At 46.6% G+C, this 15,794-nt stretch overlaps 1 long non-coding RNA gene across 1 annotated transcript in view; it reads left to right on the forward strand.

Annotated features, from left to right (window-relative positions):
• The first annotated feature begins 5,817 nt into the window (after positions 1-5,817).
• LOC144136209 (uncharacterized) overlaps positions 5,818-15,794 on the forward strand; it is an 87,568-nt gene continuing 77,591 nt past the window's right edge. Inside the window, exon 1 of the long non-coding RNA XR_013315576.1 lies at positions 5,818-5,943. This is a non-coding gene — a long non-coding RNA (uncharacterized LOC144136209). The remainder of the gene's footprint in view (positions 5,944-15,794) is intronic.

Here is a 15,794-nt window from a genome sequence, read left to right on the forward strand (position 1 = left end):
GCCGTAAGTGTCCGACTATAAACCCGGGTCAGACGTAGACCCTCTGGAATGAAGAGTTTTGAACCATGGCCGTACATCCTGACGCAAACTGGCGGCAGTGCGATACGAATTCCAACTGTTTTTCACTTGCTAATTTCGCTTCTGTCAGAGTTCACCGTGAGAAATGAAAGAACTATTGGCGCCACTTTTTCGAACTCAAAAATGAAATGCGCGCTCGGCCGCTGTTCAGCGGCGACCAAAACAGCGTTTCGAGCGCATCGTCACTGCGGCTTCGACGTAGTCGACAGGGCAGGCACACCGTGGCTTTCCGAGTGCAGTAGAGTCAGTAACTGTCGTAAAGTCTTCCACACTGTCGTCTTCTTCCCTCGCAACTGCTGCACACAACTTCACCACTTCCCCCCACAACTCCATCCCCACAACTTCATCCCAGAACTTCATCAGACACGGTCCTCCGGTGGCGTTAGTGATTCTCAAAACCTTCTTGGGTGAATGCGACCAACTAAGTGCATCTCTAGGGAAGTTATGGCTTCGACTTCGGCGCAGGCCATTGACTTTCATGCCCATTTTTAGCATTTTCAAAATTACTGCAAAATATAATGGGTATGCGATAATTAAAATAAAGATAGAAGAATACTGGTAGTTTGATATGAAAAATAATGGCGCATTATCTAGAAAATGTGGAATACTAAGTCACGTAAGATGGGACGGATGAAAAAGAAAAGATATCTCGCAAATCTCAACCTATCAACAAATCTAACTGCATTTAGGCTTATTTCTCTAAAATGTTGGTCGCACTGAGCTCTTTACCAATCTTATTGCTCGGTTGTAGCGCACTTTTTCCTTCCATGAATTATCCTCCACCTCATCCGCTTTGCGAACAGGCCTTGTTCGCATGCGCTACAGGCAGGACCTCGTACAAATCATTCGGGGAGATCCACTGCCACTGGGAGCTCTAAATCGTGTCCGTAGGCACCGAGGGCATAAAAACCATTGGTGTCGCCATCCGCCCACCTGGGCCCAAGGCATGGTCCAGCCGCTTTTTTTTTTCCCCCTTCTCGCTTACTTGTTTACTCAGGGCGTGCAAGATTTCGGCTCAAATTTGTGGCCGCGACTCTTCCTGCACCGTTGTAATGCCGGCCGTATCACCCACGTGCCTTTCGCCAAACGCGTGAGGAACGCAAAGGAAAAACAAATAAATTACGAGCTGCGGTCCTCGCAGGGTATATACGCGGAAACTGCGCCGCACCGCAACAGCGGCGGAAGACGCAGTCCTCGGGAGAGAGGAAGGGGGGCACGGTGGCTGGGCAGGCAGCAGCAGCAGCAGCAGCAGCAGCAGCAGCAGCCGCCGCGGTGGTTCGTGTTGTGGTCGCGCTCGATGCGACGTTGCCGCGGCAACGGCCCAGGACCCGCAGTGGTGGGGCGGTCTCGCCGGCGAACCCGCCTTCCCCGCGCCCGTCGGGGCTGGCGCGCGCGCGCGGGCGGGCGCAATTAGCGGCTTGCCAGGGGTCCCCTTTGCATGCGATCCGCGTGCGCCCTAATGCACCGACCAAGTGTCAGCGCCTCTCGCGGAAGAGAGGCCGCTGCGAACGGAGGTACGCGCGGAATGGGGAATGAACGGGCCGCCTATTCGCGCTTGAGGGCTCCCCCTTCGTTCGTGGCATGCAATTTTGATGTCGACACGCCTGCCCTTGTTCGCCCTGATCTTGGCGTTAATTTCCTTAGCGATGAAGGGACAGCTGATCCGGTGCCAACAGCGTGCGCAAAGATACCGCCGCGCGCTTGGGACGTGCAGATTCGGGCGCAATACACGCGAATGAAATGACACGGTTCGAGCATAGCGGTGCCGTTACGGCGAACCGGTTGTTGGCGAAACGAGCACTGCCGTGCCGCGTCACTTGGCGCTCTCGATTGAATCTCAGTGCCTCACTACGAGCCTTGCGGAATGTCGGACTTGTGTGGATGCTTTCCCCCTCCCTCGCGTTGCATTAGTATGGCGGAAAGACAACAAACGGCGACTGGCTCGTGTCAGCAGCATTCGTAGCGATGTAGATCTCGGCAACTTAGCTCACAACACTTTGTCGTAACGTACAACGACTGCACCTTACGTAGCGGTAAAATGTCGCTGTCAGTCATCTACAAAGCGGATGTCACAGTGCAAGCAGACAACATCAGTTGGGCAGCAGCAACATAAAGTTAAAACAACAGCTAGCCATGCCATTTTTGTCACCTTAACTGGCTTCTTGAACAATGGTGCCGCATGCAGTGAGCACCACGCATGAATATTCCGGTTGAAATGGCTTGATGAACGAATGCAGTGCGCACTTTCACCTTAAAGGCGGTGAAAGCGCGGACATGCGGTGAGGACAAACTGAAGTTGGCTGTGCCAATAGATTACCACGCTGTAATGACATGTAGTCTGCTTTAATTGAAAAAGAACTTTCGTAAGCTAGAAAAGGTTTTTAAAAAATGGAATACCAGTGTCGCCATGAGCGACCGATTCGCAAGGAAACTGCACTCCGTCGAGGACAGTTGTTAAGTGCGGATCCATGAAGTCAGGCTACACCGACATTTACTTCTAAACTGCTGTCTCGGAGTCCTCGATCTTGACGTCACAAGCTTGCATCGAGGGGCGGGAAAATTTGTAAACGCAATTTTCTCAGCATAAATGAATCCTTCGCTGTCGGGCAAATATCAACATAGCGAGAAAGAGCCATATAATGCATCTTTACTGAGAACCATAATTGAATTTAGTTGTTCTCAATATCCTTTTCGGGGCGAGGCCTGCGCATTATGCACTTGACGTATGCATATTTCCATATCATTCAAAAGGAATGTTCACTTCCTTGCCGTGCTGACATTTTTCTGCACTCGCACTGGAGCCTTTGTGACAGTCTACTTTTATTTCGTATTTTCGTTTGTTTTGTCCGCCTATTGAGTGCAAGTTAACACTTTCTTAAATACAAAGCTATTGCCTCTATGTGAATGGAGCATTAGGTTACAAGCCAGAAAACAAGCTGCTTTAGTTTTCATTTGTTTTCATTAGTTTTCAGTTGTTTGCAGTCATAATATTCATTGCAAACAACGTATAGACATACGTTTGAGGTGAAGGCAGAAAAAACCGTAAAAGAACGGCTTGGCGGCACTCACCATCACATACAGCGTATTCGTCAATATGGTGCACAGCACCGAAAAAAAAATAAAACATGGATAAGAGAGAACAGAAAGGGTATAAACTGCGCGAACAAGACGGGACGAGAGGGCACACAAATCGACAGGCAAGGCGCAGACTTCCAACTGATTTTATTTGTGAAAAACACATTGTTAATAAGGCCAGAGAACATACGAAAAAATAAGAAAAACACTATCACCATAGGGTTCAACGATAGAAACATCAGCAGAAACGTACAGATTAATCAGATCCGATGTGAACACGAACGTGCCCTTCTAAAAACTCTAGCTCTGGTGTAGATAGCGACAGCGAGGGCGAGCTAACGCAGTCGTCATCCCCTTTTGGCTATCAGGAAGCTTCGATAACCTCCCTTTCAGTTTTGCAGCGTGCATAGGAGAGGAAAGCAGTTTTGTCTAGGTAGGAACGCAGTTGCGGCTGTCACAGTTTTTGCAGTGTAATGGCAGATTGCTGCCTGTGCGGGTCTGCATCGATCGTCTATGTTCAAGGGCTCGCTCATTGAAGCACCGGCCAGAGACAAGAGAGACAAGAGGGCGAGTTGAACAGTTAAACTATCAAAAATAGCTAATCGATTGGAAATTTTGCACATTTCTCGAGAATTTTGGCAACATGAGAGAGAGGACATAACAACAACTTGAAATGAAAGTTTGCACGCAATTATGACGCATTGAAGCGTATCAAATAAATCCTTTGGGGATAAGGAGAAATTTGTTCCCCTTTAGAAATAAACTTATTCTTTCATTCCTTTGTTCAGTTAAGACAAACTTGTTCAAAGGAAAAGATAATGTATACGGCAGTGCTTGGTCGTGGTATGTACCAATACTCTTATGATGGCGGGTAAGATGAGGCGCTGGGCTTCCTGTGAGGTTAGACGTACGAGACAGGAAACTTTGTAACGCATTTGAGACTTATAAACTGTAATTAATCGTTATTCATTGCCTTGCTAAGTCACTCAGGAGATGAACTGCAAAGCATGATGAATGAGTTATAAGACAGGCAGAGGAGAACGACTAATCCAAAAGTTAACATGCAGAAAACCAAAGTAACGTTCAACAGTCTCGCAAGGGAACAGCAGTTCACGATTGGTCGCGAAGTGCTGGAAGTGGTAAGAGAATACGTCTACTTAGGGCAGGTAGTGACCGCTTATCCGGATTATGATGGGGAAATATGATGCTGATGATGATGACGATGATGATTTTTTATGGCGCAAGGGCATCTATGGTCTAAGAGCGCCACGGCACAAGGTATTTTCGGCTACTGAAGGTGGGGTCAAAATTAAGACCCATTTTCCAAGCATTTCACCCCTGATAAGCCGAGCACCAGGCCAGGGGGAAGCTTGTACCCACTGTATCCTAGACCAATCCGTTCCGTCTTGCCTGTACTCTTACCGAGAATCTTTGTCCCTTCGAATTGGGCCAGACATCCTTAGCATTTACTGACTTGCGCAACTAAATATGCGCACTGTTCTAGGTTTTCTTATTTTCGTGTGTGCCCTCCTAAACGGTCATTGACACAACGCCCAGTTTGCACGATGTTGAACTTCCCACATGACATGAGAATAGAATACACCACTCCAGCGGAACACTTGAGAAATGGAGTTTCACGATTTTTCTGAGAGCCTCGTTTCTTGATGCTGCAGATACGTGGTCACAACTTTCCCAGCTTATTTGGAGCCAAGAAAACAACAGGCACACCGTGCCTACTTACCACTTTTTTGCAGAGAGCAGACGGCAAATGTTATGATGAATTTTCAAAGAATGAAGAAAAAAGCATCTTGAATCTATGGAGCATAAGAATTCAGCTGCCGGGGACGACGGAGGTTTACACGCTCGAATTATGTGACTGCTGCTGCTGCTGCTTGACGCAGCCGCTTGCAGTGTGTTCACTCGAGATGTCGGGATCTGCCAGATGTTTACATTGCATCATGCTCTTACACGTATCGGCGACTGACGGCAGCCGGCTGCCGTATCTTTCAGTCAAGAACGAAATTCAGATCTGACTCCTCACTCAGCCGAGTGAGCGGAGCGTAGACATCAGCGTTCATTTGCCTCATGCATGTCTGCGCATCCGCCGCCGTCACCATCGCGCGGTTGACGATTCGGCGCACGGTTCTCGAATTCCATCTGGTCGCGATAAGCAAACAAGCTGGCCAACATTTCGCCAAGCCAAGAAGCTCTGTGCAGGCGCCGGTCGCATTGGCGCCGTGTATCAACGCACGAACGCACACGAGGGAGCCCGAGCGGCGTTATCGGCTGCTGGACCATGCGCGGAGAAAATGCTTCGGCTGCTGGCCGGCCCCTGATTACGGAGAGGGGAAGGCTCGTGGTCGCGGAGAAAACGGCGCGAGGCCACTTAAAGCGTGCATGAGCCTCCCGGGAGATAAGTGGCGCCTGAAACGCTTTTAAGGGCGTCGCACTAGTTTTGCGCGTTTGCTTTTTCCGCCGAAGAAACTGCGCCCATTCTCGATGAGCCGCGCGCTTCGCGCAAAAAAGAAAAAGGACAGACCCACCAACGGCTCTCCCAGCACTCTACGTGTCGGGTTCACCCGAGTTGGTGTGCAGCTTCGTTCGGCGGATGTGGCGGATGGCGACAGTGTGGCTACTGCGCAGCGGAAGGCGCCGTATGCATGCATCCAAACAAACGTCTTTGGCTACGCTGGATGTTCAAGTTTCGGCGGCGTTTCCATCTTGCGTGCTGCCTGACAATGGCAGTCGCTCACCTCCGGACTTCGCGTTTGTGTGAATGGACCTGCGAAGGTAAGGTTGTCGTGCCTGGTGATTTGGTCGCTGTCGATAGTGCTGCTACCGCGAAATTCAAGTGCGATTCCATTTTGTTGGAGCGCGGCTGGATCTCGCTGAGCGCCTGTAGCATTGTAACTCTTCGTAACTCTTCGAATTAATCTGTGTAGGATATGAGGAACGTCGATATCGTTGTCATTGCAGACATGTTGTTTCGGCGAATGATTGGAAGCATTCACAGAAACATTCGAGTTGAGTTGCCTGTGTCATTGATGGTTTAACAAAATGAGCTGCAGATTGTCGTATACGCGATGTTTAGCTAATCATGAATATTCTTACTTGCAATTTTTCTATCAGAATATGAACTGCAGAAAGAGGTCCTGAAGCGGAAAGCTGTTATGAGACCTTTTGTGATAGGACCTCGGGTGATAAATGTACTTACAAACATTAGCTATGTAAAGAATAAACATCAATTACAGCGAAAGAACAAACAATAACCACAATAAGGGTTATAAAACATCAATACCAGAGCAGAAAAAACATTTAAAAACACAGCAATAATAACCATACAAGAGAATAACACAAAGCGATGTTCTTTGTTAGAGAAAAAAAAAAGGAGATCTAAGTACAAAGGAAAGAATGCAACGACCGTTTGAATCAAGTGACGGTAACCATTTAACAGTGAAACGGTGAAGGGTAGGCTGTTCTAGTGGTTAATTGCTGCAAATTTAACTGTCTGTTTACCGTAATTAGTACGTACTTTTGGTAGTAGAAAGTTATTGTGTAGAGAAAATCGCGTGATATTGGTATTATTCAGGCTAGGTTCACCGATAATTTAATGCAAATTACTATTAGAAAGGAACTGAAACGCAGTGATTCCCAAGCGCGAATCCATGGGATTAGTGAAACTTTCCCTGCATATTTCTGCTCAGTCATCCCTTCCCCTCTCACGTTTTCCTGTTTTGTTCGACGCTATTGTGAAATTAGGCGCCATAGGATGTCCATATCTTTAAACCCTAATACCCACGCACACCCATACGCACGCAGATGCCCATACGCACTATTGTGGCATAATGAACGAAACAACGGAAAATCGCACTTCGGTCTCCTTTGTGGCGGCTACTGTCGCTCTAAGTAATGCATCTTGTGCCTGTTCCCCTCTTTATTCTCCCCCCCCCTCCCCCCCCCCCCCCCCCCCACAAATGTTCCATAAGTACCGGACTGGATAGTAGTTCAGTCAAACAAAGTTATTGGTGTTGCATGGCAGGAACTGCGCAGAGACCTTATGCTCACAGTTCGAGTTCTGCGCAGCATGCACATGTAAATCTCCAGGACTTGCTGAGTCATGAGCTCGTTAGACGAAGGTTTGTTCATGCGGAGCAGTAAAACCCCGTGCAAGCCTAAAAATTTGTGGTTATATGCACTTATCGAAAACAGGAAAGAAATGGCGGGCGCATGCAGCGTTGTCACAACTATTTATCAACACTATTCGTTGTTTTCTGACGATATGTCAAGTAGGCATTTGGGTTTCTTCTTAAGACATGGCCTTTTAGAATTCAGTCGTATTTATCTCTCTCTCTCAATCTCATTTTCCGTCTACATAACGACCCTTTCAAAAATGCGCGGCTCGCAAAGCGGAGACAGAAAAGGGACGTAAATAACCCGCTTAGTCGTCTCGATCACCTTGTCGATCAAAATGCCCGACAAGGTACACAGTCAGGGAGAATTCTGTGTATCGATGGGCTGTTCATGTTCCTTCTTTCTCGAGACGACTATAAATTTCACCCGTCATGAGCAAAGATGACTTTATTTGCCAGGTGGCCTGCCCAGGCACTGCGCTGGTTTATTTTCATTTTCTCGTTACAAAGGAAACCGTTGTCTTCTTTACGGGTTCATCGGCGCATATTGACCGTATTCCTGCGTTCTACCTACTTATTAAAAATCCCCGCTAGCTTGTCACTCGGGAAAAGAATCTGCTACTGGGAAAATCGAAGGAGTACGTGGCTTGAAAGGCTAGTGTTCGAGAGGCGCTGTGCCGTGTCGTCGCGGTTTTAAGCCGCGAAGACCCGCCGCTGAAAACGGGCCTGCGAGCCCGGAGAAATCAGCACGTCAAACCTCTCCCGGCAAGTATATACGGCGGTGTTATCTCTCGCACGCGGAAATGATCCCTGCACAACCTGTGACGCACCCAGCAGGCTTGCGTCATGGAGGAATACGTCCTCGCGGGACGACTGGCGCGGGTCGTGTCGCAAGGCTAAATCACAATGACTGATGCTGTACATAACCGGGCAACCTAATCAGCTCTGCTGCTCCGACATGTCGCGCTGTGCTGCGGACGACGCGAAGCGCACGCGTCGCTTGGTACGCGGCCTTGCAGCTCGCGAAGCGCGCTATTCGCAGGCAGTGAAGGGGCCCGTCGTCGGCGCTGACTTGAACCGCTCGCGTTATTGGAATCCCTTGACGCAGCGGATAAGTAGGACGAATGCGGTCCTGCGTTCTCGATTAAGACTGCCAGTCGCATAATGTTGAGGCCGGCGTATACGTGTCACGAACGCAGTTACCACCCGCAATGCTCATTGATAATAACAAGCTCCAGTGCATTACCATAGGCCACGTGGCAACGAAGCACGCATAGCGCGCTTCTTTGAGCGTGTACTGTATACACATCGTTTCGGCAGATAGAGCTTGTGTTCATCCGCGTCGCGCTCCAAAGGGCCCACGCTACTGCTTACTGAAGCTGCGTGCGACGGGCAAGTGTGCCGGAACTTTTCCGTTCCGAATCTTATCCACCCGCGCAGTTGAGCGAGCTTGTCGATCTAATTAGGCGAGGAGTTGTACTGAACGAAGTGGGCGCAAATAAAAGAAAAATGGCGTTCACTGTTACCGCTCTGTTCTTAATCAGAGCCGGATAGTACTGGGTGCCACCTATTGCAGTACTATAACTGCATATATGAACAACTTTTCTGCTCAGGTAGGTAATAAGAAATATTTGTAAAAAGAAAGAAATCGAGAGGTAGACTGAATCGATGGAGTTGGATATTCAAAAACCTCGAAGCTAATGAAAGAATGAAACGATCATTAAAAATCGGCGACATTGAAAAGAGAAAGTACAAAAAAAGTGAATATTGGCAGTAGTGACACCACGCGCATCTCAGTATATCGACCCCGTGTACATTTTTCTCGTCAAAGACACAAATAAAAATACCTGAGGCACTGAGCCTTGCACCTTGTTCACGGCTCATGAGTTTGTTCCTGAGAGTAAATATTTCAAATGTTTAAGGCACATGAGTCGTTCTTAAGAATGCGTAACGCTCCGTTCTGCACATGTTCGTTGTTGGACCGAGGCATGAGTTCAGAGAGAAACAAAGGAGATCAGGTGGGTTGGTGTGACAGTTCGCTCTTGACGAGCCGCTGATTTTCGCATGCATGGGCAACATTCAAGGGGAGGATGACCAACATGCTCTGTCCGACGCTCGCAGGTTCAGCTTAGGACATGCGCAGAACTATTGGAAGAATTGAGTCGTATATCATAGTACAACCAGCCGCAAAACCGATGAAAAAATGCTGTGTCCGCTGGACGTCCCGTATGATAAGTAGACGGAAATTTTAAATTTCAATCCCCATCAGGCCAAAACTGTTGATTGACAGCTTGTGTTGAGATACTGGCTGCTTGTTATTTCTTCGACCGATTTTCGGAAGTACAGCTAGCTTGGCAGCTCCTGCAATCCATCCGCTAGCTCGTTTCTGGGTGCGCCGATGTGGACAGGAATACTCAAATGGAATTTCCGTTTGTATAATTTTCCCAAAAGCATGCCTTCCTGCTCAGCAGCTCGTTCAGTTTATATCATGCGTTTCCACCATGCTTCTTTTGTTTGTTCTTGTATACACGTAGTTGCTAGCACTACGTGTGCAGGGCAGTTCTTCACGCTTGCTGTAGTGCTTAGATATTCTGACGAGCCCAGTCGAAAGCCTTGGCCGGTTAAAAGCGCACTTCGCTGTACAAGCGCTGTGTATGCTGTGTAAAGTGTACTTCGCTGTCGAGAGGAAAATATCTGATATTGTACGCGTGCACCTGTTTTTTTTTGTTATCTGTTGTCTTTGCTTCTGCAGCATTTCCTGTAAAAGACTACGTTTACTCGCTGACAAAAAATTTGTTTTAATGCCGCTCGAAAAGTTCTTTCCATGTTACACAATTGCGTCTGCCATGCGTTTACGCTCCGAGATTCCTGCCAATGCGAGCATGTGCGAGTGTATTTTCGCGTGGTGTCTGCTGCGTGGGTGTTCCGTGAAAACAGATGTAGCACGGCGTCAGTGGCTGTAGGGAAATGCGAGCTTAGTTTGGCAGAGCCTGCTGCTAACAAGCTTTAAAGCCGCTGTTTTCTTTGGGGTTCATTAAGGGAAACAGTTTAACAGCAGTCCCGTAGTGCTGTTTTGGGCATACCGGCACACAGAACGCCGGGTATAAATGTCAGGGGTTAATTAACACAACTTGTTTGCCGTAGGTGAGAGATGGGACTTACTGGCGCCTTTCGCGCTGGCTATTCTAACTGCTAGTGCACTGCCGCATAGCCCCCTTAGTTTATGAAGCTTGTGCGAATATATATACGATCCCAGATTCGGGGTTCCGATCCATTATTCCCTCGTTTTATTCGCATTCATGCGTGCTTCTCGGCAAGCAGGATGCATACTCCAGCCCCTATTCGTTACTTGGGAAAGCCTTTCATTTGACTAGAATGGTGTGCAAGCGCATTCGTTCACGTCAGGTGACGTTTTAACTTGAATAAGATGACGGTGAATGGTTTGTGTCAGCGCTGGTTTCATTTAAAACCCGATGTCAGCCGATTCTTCCCCACAGAGCGTAATTCAGAAAAATTGATTTAAACTCGACTGACACCTGAAGGTTCGCCTCCAAGAAAATGTGTTGACCAGTGCACAAACCCGAGAGCACTGTACGTAAACTAGCGCAATGCTTGTACTCATTTTTAGAGCGGTGTTCTCAGTTATTTGTTGATTATTTTAAACATTTTCAACGCTTGTCATTCATAGCGTGGCTTAATATGAATTCCAAGAGCACATTTTAGAACGGGAAGGCAACCGGGCTGCACGCAGAACATAAAGGTACCGACCGGACGTCTTAGTGGCACCATTCACGCTTCCCACGCTCTGATCCAACGCTGTTGTGAATTTCAAATGACCGCTCTATTGTTGAATAATTTTGTATCGTACGAACAAAGGCACGGTGGTCTAGCACAGACTTGGTAATGTGCGGGACGTAATGATTATAATGAAAAAAATAACAATATCTTATTTGGCAAACAGTCCAATGGCGTAACCCGGCAATTTTTTTATTATTTACTATAATAGTGCGCAAAAAAATAAAGCATTCTATGTCCGAACTACCGCGGTGGCTCCGTGGCTTTGACACTGGGCTAATCTCAAGTTGGCGGGATCGAATCGCAGCCACGGCGCCTGCAATTCGACGGAGGTGAAATGAAATAACTTTCGTGTGCTGTGCGACGTCAGTGCACGTCCAAGAGCCCTATATGGTCTAAAATTAATCCAGAGCCCTCCACTACGGCATCCCTCACAACCCATGTGTTGCTTCGGGACCGTTGTACCCCACAATTTACAATTTACGATTTATTTACATCCCGCACAAAAACGCGCGCTGATAAGTCTGTAATTTTTGCTGAATAAAGTAATCCAAAAAAACCTACACTATTGAACGCATTTTTCGATTAACCCGATCTGTACCCGAATTTCAGCACTAAACATTGCACTTGATTGTTACCCCAATTCTAAAAAAAAAAAATAAAACCAGGAAACTAAAGCCGTGTAGTTATTACATAGTGTACGATTTGAAAGTATTTTCGCCATAATTTTTTCTACAAATCGCAGCGTTTTAATTAAAAGTCCTCTCTTTGTGGTCTAAAGCAAACAGCGATGTTTAGGAAGCACAAAGTACGCATGTAACTTTCATTTTTAGGTGGGTTTACCGAAACTTCTAATAAAAGAAAGTTACTATAGATTGTTTTAAATATTTTGAAAAGGCAGTAACTCGATATGCACGGGTGAATTGTGCAACCCAGGCGCACTTGATTTGATCCTGCGGCTGTTTTGTATTGCCATCGCATTGAAGATTCAAGCAAAGAGCCAGCTTCGATAAAATGTTAAGCGTGTGGAGCGGTAAAAATTTTGAATGCAATTGGAGTACATTTTTCAATTCTATTCGTATGCAGTTCGAGTATCGCATAATCGAAATTCGCGAGTATTTGCCTGAGGCTGATTTGTTGGGACTAAATTCAGTTAACGGGAACCGCGTCGTGCCGCAAAAGCTTCGTGAACGGGGTCGTTTCGGAATAATTCTTCGTAATGTCATGCGTCATGCTCCTTGCGTAATTTCTGCGTCCACTGTCGTGGTTATTTTGTGCTTAACGCGGATGAAAATACCATGAAATATAGTCATCCACTGCCATCTTCTACTAGGCGCGTTCTATATAACCAGAAGCGATCCTTATTCTGCAAAGTTTACGTTGTCTGCTCGTCGCGGCTGCTGAGCGAGAATTGCTTGCCTGACGTGACTCCCACTTGCTATCTACTGATGGGCAGTTTTCTCTTCCGTCTCCTTCAATATCAGTGTAGTAGCATGATTACTACTTAAAGGTTTCTGCGCCACAAGGTGCTTCCCCTTTGCGCAGGTCTTCATTTGATTTTAAATCATTTTCTTAAATTTTAAATTGTACGAATGATGTGTACGTATAACGTCATGGTACCATGTGGTCCTGATATGTTTTATCACGATTTGAAATCTTTTAAGCGAAACCTCCTGTGCTCACTGGTACTCTAGCACCTTTTGTCTGTGAACTGTTTCTATCATTCCTTGTCATTGTCATCGTCTTCGTCATTTTAATTGCTCTTTTGTTACTATTTTTTTATTCTTTTCATGGTTAATATCTCGTTCACTGCTCTGAGTGCACCACTGTTAAATGCCTATGGCTGTTAGTGGGCACATGACAATAAATAAATAAATATTACTTCTTTCAGTGCATTTTCTGCTATTGTCTTTTCCTGATATTGTTTTGTGATGTGCAATGTATTCATACCTAGTTCGCTGTAGCATGACCTTATCTCTCCAGCTGCTTCCTTTATTTATCCACCTTTGAAAGCTCATTGTGCAATCGCTTTGGAGGATTGAGATGCAGTTTCGAAGTAACGAACAGCTTAGATCAGTGAACTTTATGTACCAGAGCAACAAGACATGTCGGCTGCAAGACAGGCCGTAATGAAAGAGTCGGAATTAATTTATAATGACGAAGCACAGATTGCTGTGCAGAGCATTTACAGATCTGGGAGAAAGGAGATGGCAGAAACTAGTTGTTTGAAAGAACCAATTAAGTTTACGTAATGGTCATTCCAGAAAGTCTGCGCCTAAGTTTTGGCTGAAAAATTTGAAGTGAACTACAGTGGCTCGTTTCGATTATTTTTTCCAGCTTGAGACACCAGTTCGAATACAGGTTATGTTATTGTAATCAGATGTTCGCGCTACGGCATTAATACTGCAGCATTTTTGTTTTTATCGACTTGTGTCACTTATTTTAATGTTTCCTCACAAAAAAAAAATTCTTGAAGATTAAGACTATATGAAATGTACCAACAAACACTAAACTTCCAAATAGGTATATTGGGACCTAGTTGCGGTGATAAAGAGTGCATAGCCGTATTCACTAAAGAGAAGGTCCTTCCGTTTTTGACTTGCACTGAATGCATTTTCCCCTAGTACTTGACAAAAAGAATGATCGGGCGTCACACACACACACACACACACACACACACACACACACACACACACACACACACACACACACACACACACACACACACACACACACACACACACACACACACACACACACACACACACACACACACACACACACACACACACACACACACACACACACACACACACACACACACACACACACACACACACACACACACACACACACACACACACACACACACACACACACACACACACACACACACACACACACACACACACACACACACACACACACACGCACACACGCACACACGCACACACACGCACACACACGCACACACACGCACACACACGCACACACACGCACACGCGCACACGCACGCGCACACGCACACGCACACGCACACGCACACGCACACGCACACGCACACGCACACACGCACACGCACACGCACGCGCGCGCGCAAAGACGTCCAACAGCCTTCCATCATCCTCGGTCAGGTTTGGATTAGCGGGAGAGTCCGCACCAGTGCGCGCGTTTTCATGGTCTTGCAGTTGTGTTCTCACGTATCTTTCGCATTCTGTGTGTTTTCGCTTCTTTTCTACGCCATTCGACTGCGTTTTTATCACGTGAAACAGCAGTGCTGACCTGTTCAGTCACCCCTGTTACTTTCCTTTCTCGAGCTAAACAGTCATAATATGCACCAGCGGGAAAGAAATCACGCTCGCAGTCCACAAATAACGTGCTGATATGGTACTCAAAGCATACCTTATCTCATTACGCGGCGTTGCGAAGCTGTCATACAAGCTCCCTGCTCAATGCCCCAACACGTCGCAACTGCGCTGTGCGCAACACACTGTTTTCCTCCCGTTCACAACCAGCCCCAGGACGGAGAGAAAATCGACTCGCCAGCCTTTCGCTGCGCAACACATGTAGCTTTTATAGTACATGCAGCTTACAAGCGTAATTCTTCAGAGGCTTTTAAGCAGACATTACACAACCCATTTTGAACGTTCGACTTCCGCGCACTGCAGCACATACTGTTACTTAGCTCGACATCGTCTTTACATCACGCGGCAGCCATTGTAAGCCCTTGTACTTAAGAACGAGCCTCTTTGCAAGCATATATGACAGACTGAAAAGTAACATAAAAGTTGAAATTTGTTTCATGTAAAACAAGCGCTTCTGTGTGGTGTATCGTAGGGCATACATGTTTCGCAACGTGCAAGTAAAGAAAAAAAACGCAAGCGTCGCTTATGGATGCGGGCACCTTGTTTGTATAGAGTTTTAGCGTGGGCGTATGCCGAATTACCGTACGCCTGTTTCACAGTGGCAGGTATGCGTCCCGCTTTGCACCCCAGCTTACAACAGTAAACACATGGTAATCCGGCATACTATATACGTATACGCTAATACGTATCCGCTATGCTCTTCAGTAGACGTTTTTAGCATACCGGAAACGTCCAATGACCGTCGGAAACGCTGCACTTCATAGCACTATCCTCTGCTGTCGCACAACCCAAATTAAGCAAAAATAATGCGTGTTATTTCAATTCTCCATTTTGAATAAATTTTTAGCTGTACATTGAACATTGCCTAGTTTCTTTCTATTTCGTATACTGCCAATGCTAAGGCGGCCCTCCTCCACATCCTGCCCAAGAAAAATATAGCCTGCTGGTCAATTCTCATCTTCTTATGTATGCGTCCTATTTGCGTTGGTACCTTCCAGCGCTTTTTTTTTCTTTTTTTCTTTTTTAGCTCGATGCAGATTTTCATTTACAATGCGTTGAAAGATACAACAATGCGGTGTGTGCGGGTGTATTCTACGGCATGACGGACGTTATGTCCGCGGCAGTAGGCAGTTAAAATGCAATTACTTAACTATTATTAACTAAAAGTTTTTTTTATGTTATGTTTTATGTTTTGACCGCAGCGGTGGCCAAGTGGTTGAGCATCCGCCTCGTATGCGGGAGGTGCGGGGTTCGATCTCCAGTGCCGCCGGGTACCCACCGGTGATACAATGGGTACAGTCTTTCCCCTGGTCTGGTGCTCGGCTTATTTAGGGTGAAATGCTTGGGAAAT

Source organism: Amblyomma americanum, chromosome 1 (assembly GCF_052857255.1).
Source record: "Amblyomma americanum isolate KBUSLIRL-KWMA chromosome 1, ASM5285725v1, whole genome shotgun sequence".
Lineage (NCBI taxonomy): Eukaryota > Metazoa > Arthropoda > Arachnida > Ixodida > Ixodidae > Amblyomma > Amblyomma americanum.